General features: G+C 36.2%; 1 protein-coding gene across 2 annotated transcripts in view; it reads left to right on the forward strand.

The window, feature by feature from the left end:
* Fgf14 (fibroblast growth factor 14) overlaps window positions 1-26,496 on the forward strand; it is a 755,593-nt gene that overhangs the window by 481,621 nt on the left and 247,476 nt on the right. The window lies entirely within an intron of this gene.

Genomic DNA, 26,496 nt, shown 5'->3' on the forward strand with positions numbered 1-26,496 from the left:
AAGCCAGCTTCATTAGATAGACTTCTAAGCCTACTTGTTATAGTAAAAGTGTTATGTAACTATTTCAAATATGACAGCTTTCTCTCCAGATATTTCCTCTTATCTCTAGCTCTGTGTGTTTTCTGTTTCTTTCCTATTTTCCCTCCCTTTTAGTTCTTGTGGAACTGTTAAACAGTTGGCATTGTATTTGCTAAGCAATGAGAACAGAGATATTTTCAATGCACTTGCATTGCTAGCTTTACAATTAATAAAGGATAAATTCCAGTGATAATATATGTAGTGTGTTTTCCAAAGACATGGCCACATGCAGTTGCTTTATCTTCTCTTTTATTGGGCATCCTTGATAAATATTTTGCACATATGAAGAAATATCTTGGACACAACTTTAAAGTTTGTATGTGACAAAATGATAGTGAAAATAACAATAGCCACTGTGCTTGGACATCATTTGTTTTATCAATTTTTTTTCCTTTTAAATTGAGTTCAATATTGTATTTGGATTAATTTTCTTTAATTGCCCTGAAAGCATTCTTCTATTTAAAATTTTTATAATTAATCTGCCTCTTATACACTATTATTTTTATTGTCTTTATATGTTACTTTAATTTTTAAAGGCAAATCATTTTAAAGGGAGAATCATTTCTAAAAGTGTTTTATGTCAGAATTTGGTATCTAGTGACTCAAAACTCTGTCACTAGGAGATTCTTTCCAGATGTAATATGTAATAATATAATATTTTAGTAGCTGTAATAAAGAAAATATCTGTAAAGTTAACCTTCAGACAATTTAGAAATATCTGAACAACCACAAATGACGGCATCTTCTGGCGACTGAATGTTGTTTGTCCAGGGAACTCTACTACAGAGTACTTCACAGTAGTGCTGCAGTATTCTTTCAACCTGCAGTGATTCCCATTCTCTAACAGAGCAGCAACTTGCTGTAGTTGGCAAACAGAAGCTGCATGAAATGATTGACAGCTAAAGATGGGGTTTACCAATTTTAGAATCCCTCATACTCAGAACGGTTACTTGAAATCAATCTTCACACATCATTGGACAATAAGGTAGAATGCTGAACTACAATTTAAAGAATTTATTCTCTTGTCTTGTAGCTGGATAATTAAAAGTAGGAAGGGAATGTGAGCAGTAAGTGCCACAGGAGGCCAATTAAAATTTTTGCCCTTCAAATATCACAGACTGAAATTTCGCATAAATTTTTATCTTAAAGTGAGAGAATCGATACTCTAAGCTCTGTAGTCCACAAGGTCTGGGTAATACATACATACATATATATATATATATATATATATATGTATATATATATATATGTTTACAAGTAAAGAAATGGTCAAAGCTATGTTCTAATTAAACTTCATTATACTGAACAACAGACTAAACTTAGACTAAGAATCATAATTTTCTAAGGCATGACTTAGACTTTTAAATATCCAATGGAATTTTAATTCATTTCCTGCATGGAAATTGCTGTATAAACCTGAGTATAAAGACTTAGATCAGGGATGAGGATGGTCTGTGCAAAGCCACGTCCTAGGAAGCCAGGACTAAAGATTTGAGTCATTTTTCCCTAGATTAGAGTGTTTCTGAAACTGAACATCAACTTTTTACTGGGGAGACAATTTTGTAGATACATTAGATACACATGTGTGTGGGGTGACAGAATATTTGATATAGTGGATATAGTTTATCCACTATATACTGGAAAAATTCAAAGAGCAATGTAACTCAAGATATAAATATAACCTATTAATAATCCTTTGCCTTCCAACAGTCATATTGACATGTTTTTAAAGTTTGCTTCTCCAGTACAGCCATGTATATTACTGATGTCTGCTCGACTTAAGGTAGTAAAGAGCAGGCATTTCTAGAGACATGAAGCAGGCTTTCTATTCTTTTCTAGCATAATAACTAGAGCAACAGTGGCCACTACTGTCCAATAAGGTAATTGCACCACTTTTCTCTCTATTGCTTTGTGTGACACAAACATTAATCTTCACCTGGAAGAATTTTCAGGGACTTTAAAAAAAATGTCATCTGGATGGACACTGCTATGGATTAAATAAATGCTCTTTTGATATCAGCTATGAATCAATTTGTTATTTATGAATAAACAATGTATTTCTAGAAACCCTAAATATAATAGAGTAGCAGTTCCTATTATAAAACAATAGATTTAAAATATTAAAAGCATACTTTAATACAGAGACGGCTTTTTTTCATTCAAGAATTTTTTATTTTATTTTTTTTATTCTATGTATTCTTTATTTACAATTCAAATGATTTCCCATTTTCTGGGTCCCCACTCCCCGCAAGTCCCATAAACCCTCTTCCCTCCCCCTGTTCCTCCATCAACTCCTTCCCACTTCCCTGTTCTGGTATTCCCCTATACTGTTGCATTGAGTCTTTCCAGAACCAGGGGCCACTCCTGTTCTTTTGGACATCATTTAATATGTGGATTATTTCTTGGGTATTCCAAGTTTCTAGGTTATTATCCACTTATCAATGAGTGCATACCATGACTGATCTTTTGAGACTGGGTTACCTCACTTACTATGATGTTCTCCAGCTCCATCCATTTGTCTACAAATTTCATGAATTCATTGTTTCTAATGGCTGAATAGTACTCCATTGTGTAAATATACCACATTTTTTGTATCTATTCCTCTGTTGAGGGACACCTGGGTTGTTTCCAGCTTCTGGTTACTACAAATAGGGCTGCTATGAACATAGTGGAGCATGTGTCCTTATTACATGCTGGGGAATTCTCTGGGTATATGCCCAGGGGTGGTATAGCAGGGTCCTCCGGAAGTGCCATGCCCAGTTTTCTGAGGAACCACTAGACTGATTTCCAAAGTGGTTGCACCATCTTACAATCCCACCAGCAGTGGAGGAGTGTTCCTCTTTCTCCACATCCTCGCCAGCACCTGCTGTCTCCTGAGTTTTTGACCTTAGCCATTCTGACTGGTGTGAGGTGAAATCTCAGGGTTGTTTTGATTTGCATTTCCCTAATGATTAATGATGTTGAACATTTCTTAAGGTGTTTCTCAGCCCTCCGAAGTTCTTCATGTGAAAAATCTTTGTTTAGTTTGGTACCCCACTTTTTAATGGGGTTATTTGGTTCTCTAGGTTCTACCTTCTTGAGTTCTCTGTATATATTAGATATTAGCCCTCTGTCAGATTTAGGGTTGGTGAAGATCCTTTCCCACACACCTATGGTCACTTGATCTTTGATTAAGGAGCTGAAAGCATCCATTGGAAAAAAGATATAGTCTTTTCAACAAATGGTGCTGGTTCAATTGGAGGTCAGCATGCAGAAGAATGTGAATCCATCCATTCTTATCTCCAAATGGATCAAGGACCTCCACATAAAACCTGATACACTGAAACTAATAGAAAAGAAACTGGGGAAGACCCTTGAAGACATGGGCACAGGGGGAAAGTTCCTGAATAGAACACCAATAGCTTATGCTCTAAGATCAAGAATTGACAAATGGGACCCCATAAAACTACAAAGTTTCTGTAAGGCAAAGGACACTGTCAAAAGGACAAAACGTCAACCAACAGAGAAGTTTTAATTAGTGATATCATGTAAAATTAAAGACTACCATAGCATAATAGGTAAGTTTTTTATCATTTCAAATATTGATCTAAGAACATTTCCGTAGAGTCATTGTTTTAAAAATCATTCATCACAGGTTTGAGAGAAGAACAGATTACTAGAATAGAGTTAGGATTTTGCCCCAGATTTATTCAAAAAATTTTGAGAATATTTTCATTTATTAGAGCATAGAAGCACTTTTCTGTTATCTAAGAATTTCTATTGGCATTTCTAAATTTGGACTTAACTAGAAATGGCTTCTGTAGGATTTTTTAGAAAAGCTTGCTAGTTTCAATGCCAAAAACAGGCAGCAGAGGGCCCTTCAAATTTAACTGTCCAGAGACTTGCTAAAATGGATAATAATATTCTTTAGCTCTTGTGAAGTCTGTGCTTATGGATTGAAAAGGCTACAGTTTCTCTGCAATGGAAAAGAAACAAAGGGGCTACATGGGTGAAACTATCTTATGTTGATATAATTTTTGAAACCCACATGTCCATTTTTTCTAGTTACGAATTCTAGTTAGGAAAGTCAAAAGCTTGTGTGGCATTTCATGCTTGATTAGCTTTGAGATTGGGTAATTACAGCTCCAGCCACAAGCATACACCATATGTGAAGTCTATGCATGTTGATGAAGGTTGTAAATATATGAATAGTCTCTGCTCTTTTTTCTCTTGCCATCTGATGAGAGATTTTTATTGTTGTTGTTGTTTTGTTTTGAAGATGTGGAACTGTAGGCTCCATGAGGACTCTATCTGTCCTTAACACTTTCTATTTCCAATTTCTGTCCTCCAGATCTCTCTACTTGTGCATTTCAATTTTAGATTTTTCTTATGTACTCACTTTTTGTTTTTAGCAAATGTTTATTGAATAGGTGTTAAATACTTGGGCTTCTACTCTTATGGAATTTGCTTTCTAATGTTGGGGATAAACATATTCTCTCTCTCTCTCTCTCTCTCTCTCTCTCTATATATATATATATATATATATATATATATATATATATATATATTCCCTCTTGACAAAAATCAAGAAGAAATGTCATAAGAAAAAGCAATCTGAGACAATAAAGAGGATCTGAAATGTTCAAGTCACTTACTTTAAATTGACTGACTGGGCAGGGAATGCCTCTCTGAAGAGGTGGGATTGGAGAAAGAATTTGAATGACGGAAAACAGTCAGCCCTTTAAGTATTACAGATAGTTAAAAGCAATTTTTTTTACAAAATTGCTTCAAAACTGCACAAGCGTTTCATGTCTGAAGAATGGAAAGTAGGCCACCCTGCCTCCCTGCAGTGCTTCTGTTTCACCTTGAAAAAGAGAAATGAGCTGAGAAATGTTTTTCTTCTCTGTGTCCTACTAGAAAATCATGGCTACAGTGAGTGCCTCTGCCCATCTTCCTCTCGCCTTCACCACTGCCTCTCGGGTGTTTGCAGAGGAAGAGGTGGAATACCAGCCAATCACCCCTTAAAAATCCTCCCCTAGATATAATTGTAAAAGCCCATCTATCCAGGCACTGCTTGTATAAGTAACTGTGTCATCCAGTTACTGATTTGACAAACTTTCATGGAGGTAATTCATGTTGTTGCAGTTTCACAGATTAGCAAAGGCTTATTTGCTAAGTTGAAGAATAATAAACAAAATATCTTCATATTCTGGAGTTATTTGAATGACCTTGTTCTCCTTGCAGTACTAATTTCTCTGTAAAGTTCCATTTTTCCTCCAAACCACTTTTCGTTCTCTCTGCACCATTCCTTTTGGATCGCCTCTTTCTTACACTTTTCTCAACTTTGATTTACCTGACTTCTTTCTAGACAATGCATTTTTTTTTATAAGAGAAGATTTTTGTAGGGTTTTATTCCCCAGTTTTGTCTCTAAAAGGCTAGATGAAATACAATATAGATATAGATGCATTATATCTTATGCCTAACAGGGATAATTTCCATGGATAATGATGTTATACAAAGTAGATCAGCATTTAAATTCTGTGAACTAAGGTTAGGAAGAGTATGAAAGCCTGTCTGATTCCATTATTATAAGGTTTAATGTTCAAGATGAAAAGCTAACCATGCTCAAGTGTACATCTCAGAATTCTGACTTAATCAAACCCATTCAAGGGCCTTCCTACCTAACTACAACTTTATCTTTCAAGCAGACTCAAAATATACGATGTGTTAATCATCAGGGAAAGGGGGTTTCCTTTAACTCCTTAGATGAAGAATATGCAGGCAAAAATTAAATTGAGAATATAAAGGTTACAGCTGACCAAAAGCATTTATAATAATCATATATCTGATTGTGTCTAATGATGTTATTGATACATTTAAATCAATTTTCAGGAGGGTTGAAGAAACTTTGCAACTTACAATGAGGGAAAAAGAGGCCTAACCCAGAACACAAATGCAGCTCACAGAATTAGAGCACAAGAGGAGTTAGCATTAGAAAACCTTAAACTTTGCAGGGTTTATTTACTCATCACACACTATTTTACTGACTTCCTTGATCTAAGTTTGCTGCCAAGACAGGGCCTCTCTAGCTTAATTTTCCATTTTGAGTTAAGTATTCTTTGCTGGAGAATGGACTGTTCATTGTATAGTATAATGTTCAGTGGCATCTCAGGCCTCTGACCACTAGTTGCCAAAAACACTAGCTCACCCTCAATGTTCAGGCATTACTGAAGTTCTTCTGGGATTCCAAATCACCACCCCTTGGAGAAATACTGCTTTTGGTATAAGTGTTTTTATTTTACCCTGATGAATCAGAGTGATTATTTATGTCTTATCAGTTTCCCTATGGGAGTCACAAAAGATTTGGGGGAACAAAGATGCAGTTTGGTATGTTTATTAGATTACATAACAAAAGTTAAAGACAATATACACATCAGTGTAGCAATTTCATCTAAAGAAGACACTGTTTTGGCACTCCAAGGGAATCAATTTGAAATGAAAACAAATGATCTCATTCTTATTAACTGAGAAATGTTTAGAAGACACTAAATTGGTTTCTTTTTTTAATGGAGAGGCCAGAGCTTTGTGCATGCTAGGAAAATTCTACCATTGAGCTGTATGTCTAGATCTGAATACCAGCTTAACAAGTTTGAAAATTTCTCTTTGACCTAGATTTTTATCAGGGCAAATGCAATACCATGATGTTTTAAGCAATTTTCACTAGGAATAAAATTAACATTCTTTCTAATTTCTTTCTACTTAGAACCCAAGATATAAAAGCTGAGGGAACAATTATAAATACTAATTTCATGAAGATGCTTTCTTTGACATTCACTTTAATTACATTTTCTAGTGTGAGAAAAAGAGAAGCCATATATGTGCAAGGCCTTTAACTCTGGTCTATGAAATTCTTCTTTGTAAGCAGATGGTGAGCATTGCTCTTTGCCTACAAGAAGTATCAACTTTGTATTTACTAGTGAGTTTAGTCACCAAGACTAAACATGAAGTTGTCCCCAGAATTTCAGAGAGTTATCTCTAGTTATATCCACACAGCAGCACAATGTGGGACTCATCCTTCAGGAAATTAGCCTCAGGGAAGTTTTTGTTTTGTTTGTTTGTATTGTTTTGTGGTTTTTGTTTCTTTCTTTTCTTTTTTTTTTTTTAATGAGAACCTGTAGGAAGCAATGGCTTACCCGAACAGTGTTTCAAGCATAAAGGCAGATATTTTATTGTTTTAAAAAAATGACATTTCTTTAACAGAAAGACAAGTTCAATTTCAAGTAATGTATTACTTTACTCAACTTGATTTGATAAAATATGAGAAACTAAGTAAGTTAACCAATAAAAATCGATTTTCTCACGTTTAACTGCTAGATGGTCAATATTATAGTATTTTCAGGACTGGTTTCTTCCAAGGTTCATCCCTTCAACTTATGGATTGCTATTGCCTTCCCACTTTCCATGTGGTTTGCTCTGTGTGGAAGCATCATTAGTGTCTCTCTTGTGTCTGGACTTTTCCTAATCTAGATATCAGTCAAATTAAATTATGGCCATTGAAACAGCCTCATTTGAACTTAACACTATCTCCAACTAGAGTATATTCTGAGGTAACAATGCTAGGAAGTCAACATGTAAATTAGAAAGATTTAAAGAAGAATATAATTACATCTGTATAATTCAACAAGTATCTTGCATGCTAGTGACAAAATGCGAGAGAATCTACTAACTCAATCAATATTTCAAGTTGGTTCCATTAATGCAAATAAGATCATGGATGTCGACAGAAAATGTTATCCATACTAGGAGTAGATTTGCCTACTTCTTGCATGCCTTCCACAGGTAGGCAGGCTCAAAAATGCTGTGACCACTTATAAAGTACCATATGTTTGTGCACATTTATTAGAAATATGATTTTCATAAAACATAAGACTTCTCTCTGCTGTTTTCTAAGTTCTTCCTTAAGCCTGACATCATTTTTTAAAATGATTTGCTTTTTTTCTCTTGAAAAAGTGTGTGTGTGTGTGTGTGTGTGTGTGTGTACACACATATCAAGAGATATCATATATCTCCTGAAGGATAAATTGGGGCATTGAAGCCTCTGTTTTACTATTATGCTCTGTCACTCATTTAATCTTCCATTGTCTTCCTACAGTTATTTAGATTTATAGCACATGGTAAGTATTAAGTATTGGGAAGGTGACAGTGAACTCACAAGATAGCTGACTTTGAAGACTGAAAAACGACAAGTATACTGAGCTCCCAGGGTGTGAATTTCAGTATCAACTTGCCAAAATAGCCTCACTCCCCAATCTGAAACTTTTGGATGAGACATGCTGGAAACCCATTTCTCTGATTGGCACTCAGTAGATGGTAGATAGTGTATGAATTTCAGGTCTGAAACTAACACTTTCAATGTTCCCCTCCTTGGTGATCTTCCATAGGACCACTGATAACTCTTCTTTCAAGATTAACACTATAGCCCCATTCTCTATCCCCTCTTTCCACATGGCCAAGGCCAGATACTACCTCTTTCTTCCTCTCTCACTCTACTTTTTTACCTCTTCTCTTTCCCCTTACTTTCCTACAAGAAAGCTTTAAAATAAAAAAAGGATTAACACTATACCTAACAAATCTCTTGGTAAAAATTAAAATATCATATCTGAGTAGGGAAATCTACAATGAAATAAAAATATCCTTAGACTCATTGGCCATAGAAGCTGCACAACTACTTAGAACCTGTGGGTTTTGACCGCTTTTCTAAACCTCTTTCTCCAAAAATGTTTACATTATGATTCATAACCTTATCACAATTAAAGTTATAAAGTAGAAACAAAAATAATTTTATGACTAGGAGGTAACCACAACATGAAGAAGTGTTTTAAAGGGTCACAACATTATGAAGGTTGAGAATTAATGATTTAGAAGTTTTGTAGATAAAGGATAAAGTTTTATGAGTGAATATAATGCTTCTGTGTGTTTTGTTCTGTTTGTATGAGTTTCTTGTCATTGAGAGTGGAGTCAGTTGAAGAATAGGAACCAACAGGTACACAGTGAGGCTGTTGATAAAATAGGAGCCTTGTTTGGCTGGTAAGCATTGCCTAGTGTTTGACAGGGGGCCAGGACCTTCTATTTCATATGGGTCCTTGAAGGGTATAAGTTAAGGTGCTTCTCAGTTCACTCACAATGGTCTTAACCCTAATTTATGAACTGATGATCTGTCTCAATCATTTCAACTTTGATATGAAATATTTGATTAAAATATATTCTTGGGAATAATTCTGTTGTTATCCTTTCTTTATACTCTAGAGTGCTGTAGCTATAACTTCATAATCTCCATTTGGATCTTTGTGAATATAAAAAGTTAGATAAAAGAGCAAGTTCTAGAAATCAGCAGTCCACAGTTAGGCCTAGAGAATACTATGTTATTCAACTTGAAATAAGCTAAAAGGATTATCTCATTTTAAATACTCTTTACTTGAACAACAATGTCTTTTAAAGCTAACAACACAAATTAAAAAAAAAAAAAGCAATCTGAACCCTTTTTTTAACATATCCAAAATGGGAACTCTCTAAGGCCTGATGCTGCATTTCTCTAGATTCTATAGGCTATCAGAGAGGCTTTTGTACAGATAATTAAGGTGCTTAGCATGGACATTATGACCTCTTAGTCATTTTCTTTTGCTGAAGCTGTCAACTGGGAAATATGAGTTGATTTGGCATGGTGTTTATTTCAGACCATAGTCTTTCTTCTCACAATAACTTGTGGGATTAAATACATTAAAGTAAAATGCAACTTATTGAAATGTCAGGATTAATTTGTAGCAAGTGTGTATATCCTGTGATTATTATTCAGGTAAGCTATTTTCAATACCAACTTCCATTTTGATTCTTTCTGATCAGTATCTTCATCTCTACTTCTTTATATTTGTTCAAATTAATGTTTATGAGCTATATTCTTGGTATTTTAGATTCCAGTGGTTTATTTTCTTTATAAAAATAGTATCACTGCATATGGATATATTATGCATGCACTGACTTATGGGGGGGTCATATGGCTTGAGTTCTGGAGGTCTCTGCCACTAAAAATGTTCTCTGGTGTCACAATAACCATATTTATTCACTAGTTCAAGGTCTTTCATCTTATGAACTGCTGGCTTGATCAAAGTCTTTTTCTTGCCAATAGTGATAACTGTAATCATAAGCTTGGAACTAATAAGTACTTAAGGTGAGTTTTAGTCTCCCATTATTTTTGTTTATTAAAAAGTTATCACTTGAGAACATTAGCTGACTAATATATTGGAGTTTATATCTTTGTGCTCTACTAATGAGTGTAATTGTGAAATTAGAGTATGTTGTTTCTTGGCGTGGATGTATATGTATACTTCTGTAAATGATGAGCACAAATGATGAGAAATACATCATTAGATATCATCAGGAGTATTTGTAGCAGCCAATATTTCACAGGTTGCCTGTTCCCACATAGCTTTTGGGCATATTCAAGAAATTCAGTCCACACAAAAGTGGGATACTTGTGCGGGTGAAACTAGGAAGACTGCTTTTAAGTAAAAAGTCTTTAGATATAAATATAAGAAACATGTTAAAATAAAGTTTGCTAGATATATAAGTCAGTACAATCATTTAGATACCAGAGATTTGTAGGAAAGACTGGAAAATATTTTATGTACTTGATGACAGCTCTTAGGAGTAGATCAATATAAGATATTAAAGGGCCAAGAAACTAAAAGTGTAGAAATAAATAATATAGGCTTTATGAAATATTTTTAAAGGTTTTCATGTGGCTAATGAAAAATATTATATTCTAAAGGCCATTGTAAGATGTAAAAAATTCTGGAAAATCAAATATTGGCTCCAGTTCTGTAAAAGGAAATATATAACTCAAGCCATCTAAAAAAGATGAGGGGTAATTTTGTCTGGGGTTAAAGTCTTCAAGTGGCAACCTGGTCAGTTTTCATTCATCTTCTAGAAGAAAGCAGAAACCATTACTGTGATTTTAACAGACCAGCATCTGGGCTTCTATATAGATGCTACTGCTACTGCCCCTGACAGACTCAGGGTGTTTAGCCATATTGGCTTAATTTTCTGTATATATGTATTTTAATTTATGCTAAATGTAAACCTTACTACCATGTAAAATATTTTCTTTCTATGAGGTTAGTAAAGTTCTGCTTGCCATTTACCATTCAGGGAAAGAGGAGTAACATTCAGAAAGTGACTCCTTCCCTCTAAGATGAAGCAAAATAACCAAATGCTTTTCTAACTATATAAAGAATATTATCAATAGAAACGATTACAGAAATATAGGTTTATTTCTATATTTATCAATAAAGTCTTTGTACCAGACTATTGTGACATAGGTGTGGCAGAAATAAAATGAAACTTGTTTACTTAGGAGCTGAGGTACAATTACACGGAGAGTAATATTTTATCACAGGAAATTAATTTTGCTCTTTCTGATAGGAGATCTTGTAAATATTCCCAATCCATGAATCTTATTACTCATATTCACACACAGCCAGGCTAAAGTCTCTCTCAATTCCAAGTTTGACTTTTTAAGTATTTAAAGATAAAATTATCTTGTTTTCTCCTTTCCCTTTCATTTATTTTAAAGAACTATTTCATTGAAACAAATCTTTTTACCTCTGTGATGGCAGAATGGGTAAATGATAAATTCTAATGTTTGAGAAATCTCAGTGCAAAGCTATTGAGATTATATAATGAAATACTGCGTCACATTAAGTGAATAATACTATTATATAAAATTTAAGATTTCTTAACTGGTGAGTTCTCCTTATGCAAGTTACTCTCTCCAGTTCCTTCTGGATCAAAATCTTTGTTTTTAAAGGTCAACATTTGTGATTATATAGGTAGCATATGTTCCTTTGAAGAATCAGGGGAAATGTGCAAATAACAAAAATTTTAAAAAGCTATAGTTTACTACCCATTGGATAAACATTTATACTTTTCTTCCATCTTTATTTTGTTCCCATATATAATTATACTTAACACTTATGGATTCAATCTTGTGTATTTACATGAAATTATAATATTTCAAACATTAGCAGAAAAATGTATAATTGAAGATCATTCTGAGAATAGTGGGATAATATGATAATAGGAGTAAAGTAAGAGTCTCATTGCTGGCTTATATGAGAACACTAGTAGGTATTACGTGAATTATTACAAGCTTGTTTTTTTTTTTTTGTTTTTGTTTTTTTTTAGAAAGCTGTATATGTTATAAGTTGGCATTTCCCTTTCTTGATTTCTACTTGAAGTTCTTGTATTCCTTTGATTACCTGGCAACTTCTTCCAATCTACTGAATCAATGGCTTTGCTCTCCTGACATCTTGGCTACAGAAGGGAGATGTGGCATTCTTCATAGGCTGCCCTTCTGATGCTTAGTCTCACTATAACATGTTTATATCCTTTCCATTCTTTTCTTACTATTCTTTGAATACTCATCTCAGTGATGATGAAGCAGTGATGATGAAACAACTGTATAACAATGAATTAATGAATGAATGGGCAAATGAAAGATATATAACAAGATGTGTGTCATGATTATAGTGATTAAGAGAGAATTACTTTGTACAAATCAGATTCAATAATTCTCCACCTGAAGCTATTTAAGAATAGCATGGATTTATATGTGAATTTCTACATAGAAAAATTATAGAAGCACTGAAGTTAAAACTTTTTGTTTGTTTTTGTTTGTTTGTTTATTTGGGTGGTTTGGTTTTGGTTTGGGGCTTTTGACCATTCACTTGTCAATGTGGTGTTTTTCTAGAAGCTGTCTTGTGAGAAGATGTTTTGCTGAAACAGACATATGGGAGGGTGTTTTGCTGGAGCAGACATGTAAGAGGGCATGTTATGTTTAAAATGTATATAAGTAGAACCCCACAGACATTGAAAGGATGCTCATGCATCCCTATACCTTGTTAGTCTTCATTGTCCTTGCAACACTTCATTGGTCTTTGCTGGTCTTCACTTGTTTTCACTTCATAGAGAGAATTGTGCCAAAGACCTTCTTGTGGTATTCCAGCTGATTCTTGCTGCTTCTGATGACTTGTGCTGAGTAGATTAAAGCCTTGCAATTTCTGCTAGATTGAGCCACTACTATTAGCTTATGTTTGGTGCTTGCTAGAGGACTAGATTACTGGAATCCTGACAACAAAGAGTAAAATTGCCCCTAGCTCCCCAAGGTTTTGACAAGTCCATAACTCCCTTTTTCTATAATTCTTCTTTCCCTATCTCTGATTGGTGGGCTAGAAGGAAGGTTGAAGCATTTTAGAAACCCTAAATAAAGTCTGGAAAACTTACAATGGCCATTCCACCATAGTGCAACTAAAGTTGTCCCAGAAGTATGATGTTGGGACACTGAAGCATGCTTATATCCAGGATATCAAATGTGGAACTTAGGTCTGTGTCTATTTCCAGTTAGCTTTGTGACTTAAGTCAATTAATCACCCTGTACACTTAAATTTGTAGATCAATAAGATTAAGCTATTGGACCAGATCATCACTAAAGGTCCACATTCTAAATAGTGAAGGATACTATAATACTGTGGCCACATGTGAACTGGAGACCTGGAAGAGAATTCTGGGGATAAATGGGAAGGGGACGAAAGAGAATTGAGTCAAGACGACAGTTGCCGATAAAGACTGCCTTTACTAATATTTAGCCAATATATATAGTTTTTAGAAAACAACCCTGCCCCCGCCCCCAATGGCCTTGAATTCCTTGGTTCTTCTCAGCAAGTCGCCTGCTTCCAGTCACGCAGGTTTCTGCTGGTCTCCAGGTGAGACTGCCCTGAGGCAGCCTTGGTTGTTAAGGTGAAAGTGGCTGTATTGTTCCCAAGGGAACAAGGAGATAACACCAGGGGAAGGGTGGAGGCTGCCAGCCAGGAATGTCACAGCTTGAATAGGATGGGCTGAGAAGTACAGCTAAATGCTGTGGGAGAAGGGACACAATACAATAGATTAAGATTTCAATTCAGAATCTTAAATTATTAAAATGGAAAAAATATGGAACTAAGTTACAAGGTGATTTTTTTGTTTCTGAAAAGTGTAAATTATATGTACACATATGGGCATTCACACAAAAGTGCATATTATGATGTTTGGACTTTTATATTAAATATAATTTTATATTATATTTATATAAGGCAACTTTTACTAGGTTTTAGTAATTTTAATGGAAAAAGTCTCTCAATCCTTATTTTTTATGATTAGGTAATGAGATTTCATTTTATATTCAGCCTCATTATTATTAATGGAACAGAAGACTTGCGCTTGGGTGACATTTCCCACTTTCCTGCCTTTTTTGTGTTTCATTTTCTTAAAATAATAGGAAACCCATTGGGACAGTGGCATCTCTAGTTTCTCTCACACTTAATGCTCATGGTCTGAAAATCTCCCTCAAGCTGCTAACTCCTCTTGGGACTCTGTTATTAAGCAGTTAGTATGAGCACCATATCTAAGAAAATATATATTATCAAATACCTATCTTTTAGAAGCCTATTGTTTTATTTGGCTTTTGAAAAGTGAATTCTATTTCCTGAGATAAGGAAGGGAAATGGGATTAAAATCCTGTATGTTTTACTTGCAGAGAATCATAGCCCAGCACTTTAGCTAATATTATTTTCTTCCTTCCAGCAATGGCAGAAATAATTGAACTATGCATATAGGTTTGTCAAGCCCTTGAAGGTAGAGGAATTACAGTGGGAAGCTTTGAGCAGGAGAGACTGGAAGCATTTGGAACCAGAAAAATGATCATCAGTGGCAGAATAGCTGAGTTCACATTGATAAGCATGAATGTAGTGACAAAGGATGAGAACAACCTTTTGACATGTAAAAAAAAATTACAAAAATATTTTAAAAAGCTAGATAATCATGAAGGCTAGACCTGAAGAGTTATGAAATTAAGACCGATTTCTGAGTGTCTGCCCTATTAGCTGAATCCAACTAAATTCTAAACTTTGTTGTGTGTAGCAAAATATTCCTGATATAAATTAGTCTGAAGCTTGTTCTGTCAGAATTAAATGTCTTAAGAGCAACACTAAGCTTGTTTCATGGAGAAAAGAACACAAGCAAAATGCAGCCAAGCTGCTTTAGCACACTTAACTGCATCTATGAGACATCTTGATGAAAAGCTTTATTTGAATAGTTTCTCCCTGTTAGCTGGGAGAGATCCATTGACTGATATGTCTGTCATGTCACATGATTTAAGTATGAATGAAATGTATATATGAAAGAAAACCAGGAAAACAGAATAACTGCCATTTACAACTCATAACCAAAGGTATGTTTGAAGTGTGCGTTCCTGTTATCTCTGGAAGCCAGGTTCAGATATCTGCGGACCTTAAAAGAAAGAACAGAGAATAACATAAAGATCCGGAGGAATGTAGGAGTGAGCAAAAATATATTGTAGCTGGACTTCTCTGAGTAACCTGAAGTTTGTTTGTTTATTTAGGACTTCTGTAGTGTTCTTGGTCTGAAATTACAATGTTTTGAAGCTCCCCACCCCACTCCCACACACCCAGAGACACACATCATACCCACCCCCCATATATATATATATATACACACAAACACACACACACACACTTGTGAATGAGTGCAAGCACATACACAAGTGCACACACACAAATAGGTATACAGATAAACATGCACAATCTAGGATATAATTCTTATTCCTTTATAACTCTCTCAAATGATAACATTCATTTGTATTTAAGCCTAACTATGTAGTTAAGACAAATCCTTACCTAAGATATAGTCTAAATTTCTGAGGATGAAGGCTAATTATCTACTATAATCCCTAAAGCTACATTAAAAAGAAATAAAAATGGAAAAGGGAGAAAAGATGTTCTAAATCGATTTCTTTCATTTGATGCTAGCCTTAGGCCCCAAATCTCATTTTGTAGAGTACCACATTTACTTTTAGTTTTATTTAGCTCAATTCTATGGCCCTAAATCTCAAGAAAGTCATGTTATAAATTCAAGAAATTAGATTCTCCATGGATTGATTTCTGTAGAGCACGGAAAGATGTGCTCTCATAATCCTCAGGAGAACACAATGTTTTTGCTTCCAGGACAGCAGAGAATCGCTGTATCCCAACTCCTATTTCCCATAAAAAGATCTGATCAATCAACTCGAAAGATATTTTGGTAATCGAGTATTTGCAAAGAGTCACAACAAATGATCCTAAGGTATTCTGGGCAAGGAGTAGAATACTCAGAAAGACAGGGAAATGGTAATTATAGATTCAATCAAATGAACAGCAAATAAAGTAGATAAGAATCAGGATTTCCACTTTAAAAAGGCAAAGGCACTCTGAAGCTCTTTATGGTAGTGAGTGAGTATGGTGCTGAGTCATATTTTCACATATGACTGGTAAAGAGTAGCTGTGGAAGACTGGAGAACAGCCTTTCAAAATTATACACATCTATTTTACTGAAACATACAGTAACTGTATGGTAAAAGAAACTGTAGACATAATGTTTTTAAATGTTTAATAAATGTAACTGCATTAAAGGTCTTAAGATGGGGATCCTGGATTGAGCAGAGGAGCCAAATGAAACCATTAATGTTTGTTTAATAAAAGAGACTGTTTGATCAAAGTTAATAGTAGGGGGTGTGACACAAAACCAAGAAGTTGGTGTGGCCCAAAGAATGGTCCATAAGACACAGAATAATGATGATATTAAAAGGATTATTCACAAAGCAAGAACAGCTCAATCTCCCCTTGGAATTTTCAGAAGTCAGAGCCAATATCTTAGTTTAGCTCAGTGAAACTGAAATGACACTTCTGAGCTCATTGCAGGAATGTAAGAAAATAACCATGTTATTGTTTAAGCAGCTAAGATTATAGGAGTTCTTTACAGATCCTATGAAAATTTAGACTGTAGATTACTCAGAGGAAAGACAGCTCCAAGGTAAAGAGAACATACTGCTCTTTGTTTCCCATCATCTATGTTGGACATCTCAAAGACACTTGGATTTCCTGCTCCAGGCAATCAGACCCCCTCTCTGGCCCCCATGGGTAACTGATTCATGTGCTCATGTTCTCAAACAGAAATACACAATGTACATATTTTCTTAAAAATAAAAAATAAAATAAAATATTTCATAAAGGCATGGAGACAGGACATAAAGGTGTATTCTTGCTTTTTAATGCTTGAAACAAGGTAACAACTAGGATTAGGAAAAAGGCATCAATCAATGCGTGATTTTAACATTTCCTGAGTGTATGTACTTTGGACGCTACTTTCACAGGTATCAGAAGGAGCTCACAAGATCTAGGCAGATTAATAGCAACTTTTCCAGAGTTCTGAGACTTCTGGTGTTTAGCTAGATTTCCTGAATCCCTGTACACTAAGGAAAGTATTCAGTTTAGAGCAGGCAGAATATCATTTGGGGATTAAAAAAAACATATTTAGTTATTAATATACCAAACTCCACCCCCTCACAGTCCTCCTTACAGAATCCCTCCCTATCCCCATTTCCTTCCCCTCTGAGAGGAAGCGAACTCCTGGTATCCCCTCAACACTATTCTCTACCCCTCATGGCCTTTGACAGGAACCTAGCATAACTGTCTTCTGAGAAGCTCTACCCAGCAGCTGACTGAAACATATACAGATACCCACAGTCAAACAGTGAACAGAGCTCTGGGACCCTTATGGAAGAGCTGGAGGAAGGATTGAAAGAAGTCTTTGAATAATAGAGATTTTAGAGATTGTATACTATCCTAGTCCCCATGGACTTCCAGATCAAATTCTTTAAAAAGAAAGATTTATTTATTTATTTATTATATATAAGTACACTGTCTTCAGACAGACCAGAAGAGGGCATCAGATCTCACTATTGATGGTTGTGAGTCACCATATGGTTAATGGGATTTGAACTCAGGACCTTTGGAAGAATAGTCAGTCAGTGCCCTTAACCACTGATCCATCTGTCCAGCCCTCCAGATCAAATTCTTAAAGTGGCTTTTTCCCTCAACTGTAAATTCTTTGTTGTTAAGTTATTTCAAAAACAAGTTATAAAAATTTTGATATCACTTTTATAAATACTAGAGAAAATAATAAAAAGTTTATTGTTGAGATTAAAGGATCCTGCATTTATCATTGCATTATATATTTTCTTTCAATGAATATAGCTCACTTTCCGAGTGAGAAATCATTGTATTAGGTGTTATGTGTTCATTTTTCTTTACCCCTCCTTTAATCTGATACTATAAAAATACATATTAATATGTCCATATAAACTCAGAAGAAACTGTATATTTGTAATGGCATCCACAAGGATGTCAAGAGTCTTAAGCTTCTTGATGTAAGGCCCTATTCTGTACTTGATTCTATGATAGATGGTTTGATTTCAAGTAGCTGTCTTTTAGATGGCAGATACTGTAGGAGGAAAAAATGCTCTTGCTCTGTGATTTCTTAACAGAGAAGATTTGATGATCACTTAATATTCCTGAATTCTCTCTACTATTAAGCTGGGATCAGGACATCTACCTCAGTAAATCTAAAGGCTCTTCACAAACTATGTGTTTATTTAATTACTATAAATGCAGTTAATTTTTAAAACTAAAAAATGCTTTGGGAGGTTTTTTGCATTTTATTCTTTGAATCTAAAATAAAGAACAATAATTCTGTCATAGGAAAATGTGACTTGGTACTGTATCACAAGTATATAAATATCCAATATTAATTAAGTAGTCAAAAGCTAGTCCCAACTACATATTAATATTACTTTTTCATGTTTTTTCTAAAAGAAAAAAAACATCTATACTCTACATTTCCAGAAGCATTGCAAACATTTTCAATTAGAATTCATTTATCTAGAATGTAAAAGCAAATGCAAATATATCATTTGTAACCCTAAACAATATCACCCTGAATTAGTTGACATTAGTTGTTGATGAAAAATAGTTGTGTATCTTTTGCTCACAATTTAGAAAATTCTTAAAAATGTGAAAACTGATAAAAAAAAGTCAATCATGCCATACAGAGTCATTCACAGTATAAAGTAGACCAAATATAGACTCTGAATATGTTTATAGGCTTTTTACTAATCATACACTATGAGTCTCTCAATTCTGAACCACAAGGAGATAAATTAAAATAACAGCCACAAAAAGATGAAAGATTGAAAATATTTTTTACCAAAAGCTTTGAAAAATCTAAGCAAAATACACAGTATAAAAGAATTAACAAGGGTATGATGACTATTTATGGCTTCTTTAATGCCACTTTCCTACATTTTATTGACCCTTAGTTGAAAATTTTTATATACAAACACTAATGTAATTAGCACATATATTATGATCTTTATGATGACATGTCTTAATAACATGCTTGTTTCTCTTTCTCCACACCCTCTTCAACACCTGCTGTCTCCTGAATTTTTGATCTTAGCCATTCTGACTGGTGTAAGGTGAAATCTCAGGGTTGTTTTGATTTGCATTTCCCTAATGACTAATGTTGAGCATTTTTTAAGATGCTTCTCCCCCATCCGAAGTTCTTCAGGTGAGAATTCTTTGTTTAACTCTGTACCCCATTTTTTAATAGGGTTGTTTGGTTTTCTGGAGTCTAACTTCTTGAGTTCTTTATATATATTGGATATTAGCCCTCTATCTGATGTAGGATTGATGAAGATCTTTTCCCAATTTGTTGGTTGCCGATTTTTCCTCTTGATGGTGTCCTTTGCCTTACAGAAACTCTGTAATTTTATGAGGTCCCATTTGTCAATTCTTGCTCTTAGAGCATACACTATTGGTATTCTCTTCAGGAACTTTCTCCCTGTACCGATGTCCTCAAGGGTCTTCCCTAGTTTCTTTTCTATTAGTTTCAGAGTGTCTGGCTTTATGTGGAGGTCCTTGATCCATTTGGATTTGAGCTTAGTACAAGGAGACAAGGATGGATCAATTCACATTCTTCTGCATGCTGACCTCCAGTTGAACCAGCACCATTTGTTGAAAAGGCTATCTTTTTTCCATTGGATGTTTTCAGCCTCTTTGTCGAGGATCAAGTGGCCATAGGTGTGTGGGTTCATTTCTGGATCTTCAATCCTGTTCCATTGATCCTCCTGCCTGTCACTGTACCAATACCATGCAGTTTTTAACACTATTGCTCTGTAGTATTGCTTGAGGTCAGGGATACTGATTCCCCCAGACTTTCTTTTGTTGCTGAGAATAGTTTTAGCTATCTTGGATTTTTTGTTATTCCAGGTGAATTTGATAATTGCTCTTTCTAACTCTGTGAAGAATTGAGTTGGGATTTTGATGGGTATTGCATTGAATCTGTATATTGCTTTTGGCAAAATGGCCATTTTAACTATATTGATTCTACCGATCCATGAGCATGGGAGGAATTTCCCATTTTCCACAGTCCTCCACTGCTGGTGGGGTTGCAAATTGGTACAACCACTCTGGAAATCAGTCTGGAGGTTCCTCTGAAAACTGGGCACCTCACTTCCAGAAGATCCTGCTATACCACTCCTGTGCATATACCCAGAGGATTCCCCACCATGTAATAAGGATACATGCTCTACTATGTTCATATCAGCCCTATTTATAATTGCCAGATGCTGGAAAGAACCCAGGTATCCCTCAACAGAAGAGTGGATGCAAAAAATGTGGTATATCTACACAATGGAGTACTATTCAGCCATTAGAAACAATGAATTCATGAAATTCTTAGGCAAATGGATGGAGCTAGAGAACATCATACTAAGTGAGATAACCCAGACTCAAAAGGTGAATCATGGTATGCACTCACTAATAAGTGGATATTAACCTAGACAACTGGAATACCCAAAACATAATCTACACATCAAATGAGGTACAAGAAGAAAGGAAGAGTGGCCCCTTGTTCTGGAAAGACTCAGTGAAGCATTATTCGGCAAAACCAGAACAGGGAAGTGGGAAGGGGTGGGTGGGTGGGCAGGGGGAGAAAAGGGGGCTTACGGGACTTTTGGGGAGTGGGGGGCTAGAAAAGGGGAAATCATTTGAAATGTAAATAAAAAATATATCGAATAAAAAAATAATTTTAAACAACAGAAAAACCATGCTTATTTCTCCTCTTGCTACACACAATAGTGATAAATCTTAAAATTAATGGTTTGGATTATTTAGTTTTCTCTGTTTATTTTTACTACAAGATACTCCCAACCCTTTGGAAATATCTTTCCCCCCAACACAATATCCCTATTGATCAATTGGAAATTTCATACATCACACCCAGATCACACTTGCTTCCTATTCCTCCCAGATCCACCCTACGTTTTTGCCACCACCTCTCCCTGAAAAAAGAAAGAAAGAATGAATGAATGAATGAATGAATGAATGAATGAAAGAGAAAGGGAGGAAGGAAAGAGGGGAGAAGGAAGGAAGGAAGGAAGGAAAGAAAGAAAGAAACAAAGAAACAAAGAAACAAAGAAAGAAACAAAGAAAGAGGAGAGAGGTGAGGAACAGATGGAGGGAGAGTGGGAAGGAAAGAAAAGGACAGGAAAGAAAAGGAAAAGGAAAGAAAGGAAAGCAAAGGAAAGAAATGAAACGAAATACACCTAGTCTAATTTGTGTTGACAATATACTCATTGAAGCATGCTCAAACTCTCAGTGGCCGGTCCCTTAAAGATAATTGAGTCCTTCCCCACTCCCCTCCACCTCTGCCATAAGCCATTAACTGTGAGGAGCTACACTTCACCATCTTTGTCATAATTTCAAGATGCTTCAGTAGTTTCCTATCTAGACTGTTTCTTTTTGGGGATGTGTGGGAAGGCTGCTACAGAATTCTTCAATGTCCCTCATTCTCAATTCCAAAACTGCAGTCATTGATACCATTGCAAAAGAAGGTTCCTTGGTGGCAACATGGGCCACTCTCCTTAACATGGCTGTTAAGTCATGATCATGGACATTAGCATGATCTCCAGAGGCAACACAGACTATGGACAACCACATGGCTCCAGCAACAACACAGACCCTGGACATCAACACTGCTTGCAACTGTAGCACAGATTATGGACAACAACATGGCCTAGAGCTGCAGCATGGACAGGAGCACCAATATGGCCTCTGGCAGCAGCATGGACCATGGAGGTCTTTCAAAAAGCTTTAATCTTAGTCATTTTGACTGGTGTGAAGTAGACTCTCAGGGTTGTTTTGATTTGCATTTCCCTGATGACTAAAGATGTTGAACATTTCTTTAAGTGCTTCTTAGCCATTTGAGATTTCTAAGTTGAGAATTCTATGTTTAGCTTTGAACCCCATATTTTAATAAGGTTATTTGGTTCTCTGGAGTGAAACTTGAGTTCCTTGTATATTTTGGATATTAACCCTCTATCATATGTATGGTTAGTAAAGATCTTTTCCAAATCTGTGGTTTGCCATTTTGTCCTATTGACACTGCCCTTCCTTCGCCTTACAGAAGTTTTTCAATTTTATGAGGTCCCATTTTTCAATTCTTGATCTTAGAGCATAAGCCATTGGTGTTCTGTTCAGGAAAATTTTCCCTGTGCCAATGTGTTCAAGGCTCTTTCCCACTTTCTGCTCTATTCAACTCATCATATCTTGTTTTATGTGGAGATCTTTGATCAATTTGGACTTCAGCTTTGTACAAGGAGATAAGAATGGGTCAATTTGCAGTCTTCTACTTGATGATTGTCAGTTGAACCAGCACCATTTGCTGAAGGGAAGGCCATCCAGAGACTGTCCCACCTAGGGATCCATCCCATCTGCTGACACCAAACCCAGACACTATTGCTGATTCCAAGAAGTGCTTACTGACATGAATCCTATATAGCAATCCCCTGAGAGGCTCTGTCAGAGCCAGACCAATACAGATGTGGATGTACATAGCCAAACATTGGACTGATCTTAGGGACCCCAATGGGAAAGTTAGGGCAAGAACTGGAGGAGCTGAAGGGGTTTGCAACCTCATAGGAAGCTTGCAGTTGTATCTCTAGTTCATCATCTCTCTGGTGCTCAAGCACTGGTCCTTTCCATCATCTTTCCCACCTCTCTATCGCTCATTCATTTATTAAACTGGCATTGCAAATACCCTGTGTCACATGGTATGTATGTATATCTATATATCTACACATCTATATATCTACATATCTACACATCTATATCTATCATCTATCTATATCTATCTATATCTATCTATATCTATCTATATCTATCTATATCTATCTATATCTATCTATCTATCTATCTATCTATGTTTGCTCAAAATGCTCTACATGCAAATACTTATTACAAAACATTGGTTCAATTCACAGTCTTTGGTAAATACTGGACTATAGCAGAGATATATCTCCAATATCCTGCTGCTGCCCAGAGTAAGGGTGATTTGGTGGTTGCTGGGCTTGGGATGAGTATCCTCAAGAGCTTCAGGTTTCTAGACACCTTCCTACCCTCAGAACTGGAGGCCCCACGGGTTCACCCAGCATGGTCATGGATGGTCATTATGCTTGCAGCCCTTAGGCAATGCTGAGACTCGCGACTTTCCTCCAGGAGCAGGGCTTGTAAGCTTCAGCAGCAGTGGTTCCATGCTGCAGGCTGGGCTGTTGGGGCAGAATACCAACTCTACTCGGCAACAAGGTGTTCCTATGTCTGCTATGTTTTTCTCTGCCCTCTTTTCCCCTGAATTCTGAGAAAACACATTTCAAAAGCGTCCCCCCATAAGACCTGTCTTTATAAAAAGTTCCAGAAATACTCCTTGAAAAAAGCTTACTTGCTTGAAATTGAAGTCACCTAATGCATAATCACCTAAAATACATAAAAACTCCAACTCCCCTCCCTCCTTCCCCTTCTCCTCTCCTTTCCTTTCCTCTCTTCTCCTTTCTTCTCTCCCTCCTTTTTCGTTGCTTTATATAAAGTCAAAGGTGAAATTAATCAGTCTAAAGAGATTCTGAGGCATGAAGAAGCCATGTTTGTATCCTCCTTATGTTTGGTTTCCTCTTTACCCTCCTGGTTTCTCTCCAGCTCGGCGCTGCCTTTTTATCACAGCTTAAGACAGCAGATGGCTCTCTTGCGTTTTCTTTCAGTTATCTCTATCTGTAAACAGCCTAGTAGCCTTTGGGAGAGGGAAAAGGAAAATGCGAGGATTAAGCTAAAAGACCCTGATTGCCCAATACAGCTTCCTTCTTTAAGGTCTCCTAAAATACGAAGCTCTATAGAAAAGAATGGGCCTTTGAGAAATTTCGCTGTCTGAATAGATCCCGAGAGTCCTTCTACACACTTCATCAGAGGTCCTAATGGAAAGATCGAGCAGACAGGATGCTTCTCTGGTATAGAACAGTTGAAAAGCCTCTGCCTTGAGGTGTGCTATTGCAGTCAGTGGAAGCTGTGATGGTTAATTTCCTTTACATCTTAAAAAAATAAGGAGGCGAAACAGTGAAGATTTGGAGATGTAGATAGGAGACCTTTACGGACAGCCAGACAACACTTCTCTGCCTTGCTGGCTTCTACTAAGAAGGGAGACTGGCCGGGGTCACTGTCCGCGGTGCTGAACTTCAAAAAAGCAGCAACTTGAAGTGCAATAAATAATGGAGACAGGGTGACATATGAAGCCCAAAGTCTGACTTCTCTACAGCCAAAGATTGGGAAATATGACTTCAACACACACACACACACACACACACACATACACTCACACGCACTAGTGAATACAGCTGCCATGACAAGGAGCTCAATCCTATTCAAGTTAATATCATGATGTGTTGGATGGTGGAGTTGTAGTCAATTTAAAAGGCCATTATACTTTGCATTTCATCTCACTCTCTGAAAAAGAAATCACTACAAAACCTCTTGTTAAATCTATTTGATTTAATCATAAAGTCATTCAGAAATTCCAAACTAGAACTTTTCAAATGTCCAAGTGGCTTCTTTCCAGTAATGGCTCTCATTAGGGTTCTTTACCCTGTGATTTAGCAAAAAAAACAGTCATACTTTTATCTTTGTTTTATCTGGGTTACTCATCTGTCTATAGACTATCTTCTTTCTTTGTGAACCATGACACTGCTTCACAAATACAAACTTAAAATACATTGGTGGTCTCCTTTTCTCAGTTTTCTCTTTAAACTCATGGGTGACAAAGCAGTACACATTTTTTTGACACGGTAACTCTAAAATACCCTCCTTAGTAATTGTAGTGTTTGTAGATGTAACAGTCAAGTGATGGGAATAACTTTACAGGGCATACCTCTTAATATTAAAACTGGTATTTTCCTAAACCTAAAATTACCTGCCTTGGATTCAGATCTCCACACTACCATTTCAGCAGATGTTCTCCACATCTCTAGTAAGAAAGGAGATCTAAAGGGAGAGCAGTAGAAGAAGAAATCCTTACAAGGGGAGAATACGGATGAGATGTAGAGGGCAGAAGTCCTGGAATACATCCTAGGCTACACTTCCCTCATTTGCCTAGTAGTATCTTTGTAGTACTTTTTGACTATTACCCCAAACAAAATATTAGTATATTTTTTGTTCAACACTGCCTCAGAGACTTCCTGCCTCAGAGACTTATTCCTTCTTTCCAGTTCTCATGTAGTACTGAAAGAAGATTTGTAAAACCCTGTCAATGACTGTAAAAGCATGCTTTGTCTGTGTACATATTTGATGGTAAGAAGTTTGGCTTTTGAATTTCTTTCTCCTTGTCTTCCTGGGATGATAGGCAAAATTGGGCAAGGGTGTGTGTGCATCTAATGCTTGGATCAACTACAACCACTAACTGTTCATCCAAAGCATGAAGAGCCTTTCCTCAGTCTTTCTTTTCCCAACTATGTTCCTTTTCTTGACCCTTAATATGTTTAATTATCTGAGAGAGAACACTTGTTAGGTCACAGGCAGGACACTGAAGGGAAGAGACATAAAGCATTTATTATATTTGAATTTCAGATCCAGTTCAAGTCGCTTTGCTCTCTGATGGTGCTTTTCCATCTAGGCAAACCAAAGAAAAGCAGAGCTCTGACTGCTTTCTGCTATCTCTGAGTGCTGCAACAGGCACCCTTTCTCCATGCTAATCTTTAGACTTAGGCTTCCTCAGTATTCTCCCGGGCACTTGTCCTAATCCAGCTCTCTGTATAGAACCTGTGCAGCCCCTAGCTGCTCCTCTTCCACCCTTTGGGAAATAGAGCTGGAAGCTGTTTCCTCCATTCTATATTAGAACAGATTATTTATGTCCTCTCCTCTGATCATTCTTTTTGCTAAGTATTGATGGTTCAAAATGATAAGCCTACCCTTCTTGGCAGCAGAAGAGATTCCAACAAGTTTGGGTGATTAGGTGAGAAGTAGTGGCACCTCCCTCCCCAGGGGTAACTCTCCCCCGTCCTCCTTAGTGTGGGGATGCTTTGTTGCCTGAGGTTAACCATTTCACCCTTCAACTGCTGCTCAGAGTTTTCTGTGGACTCT

This window comes from Apodemus sylvaticus, chromosome 8, assembly GCF_947179515.1.
Source record: "Apodemus sylvaticus chromosome 8, mApoSyl1.1, whole genome shotgun sequence".
NCBI lineage: Eukaryota > Metazoa > Chordata > Mammalia > Rodentia > Muridae > Apodemus > Apodemus sylvaticus.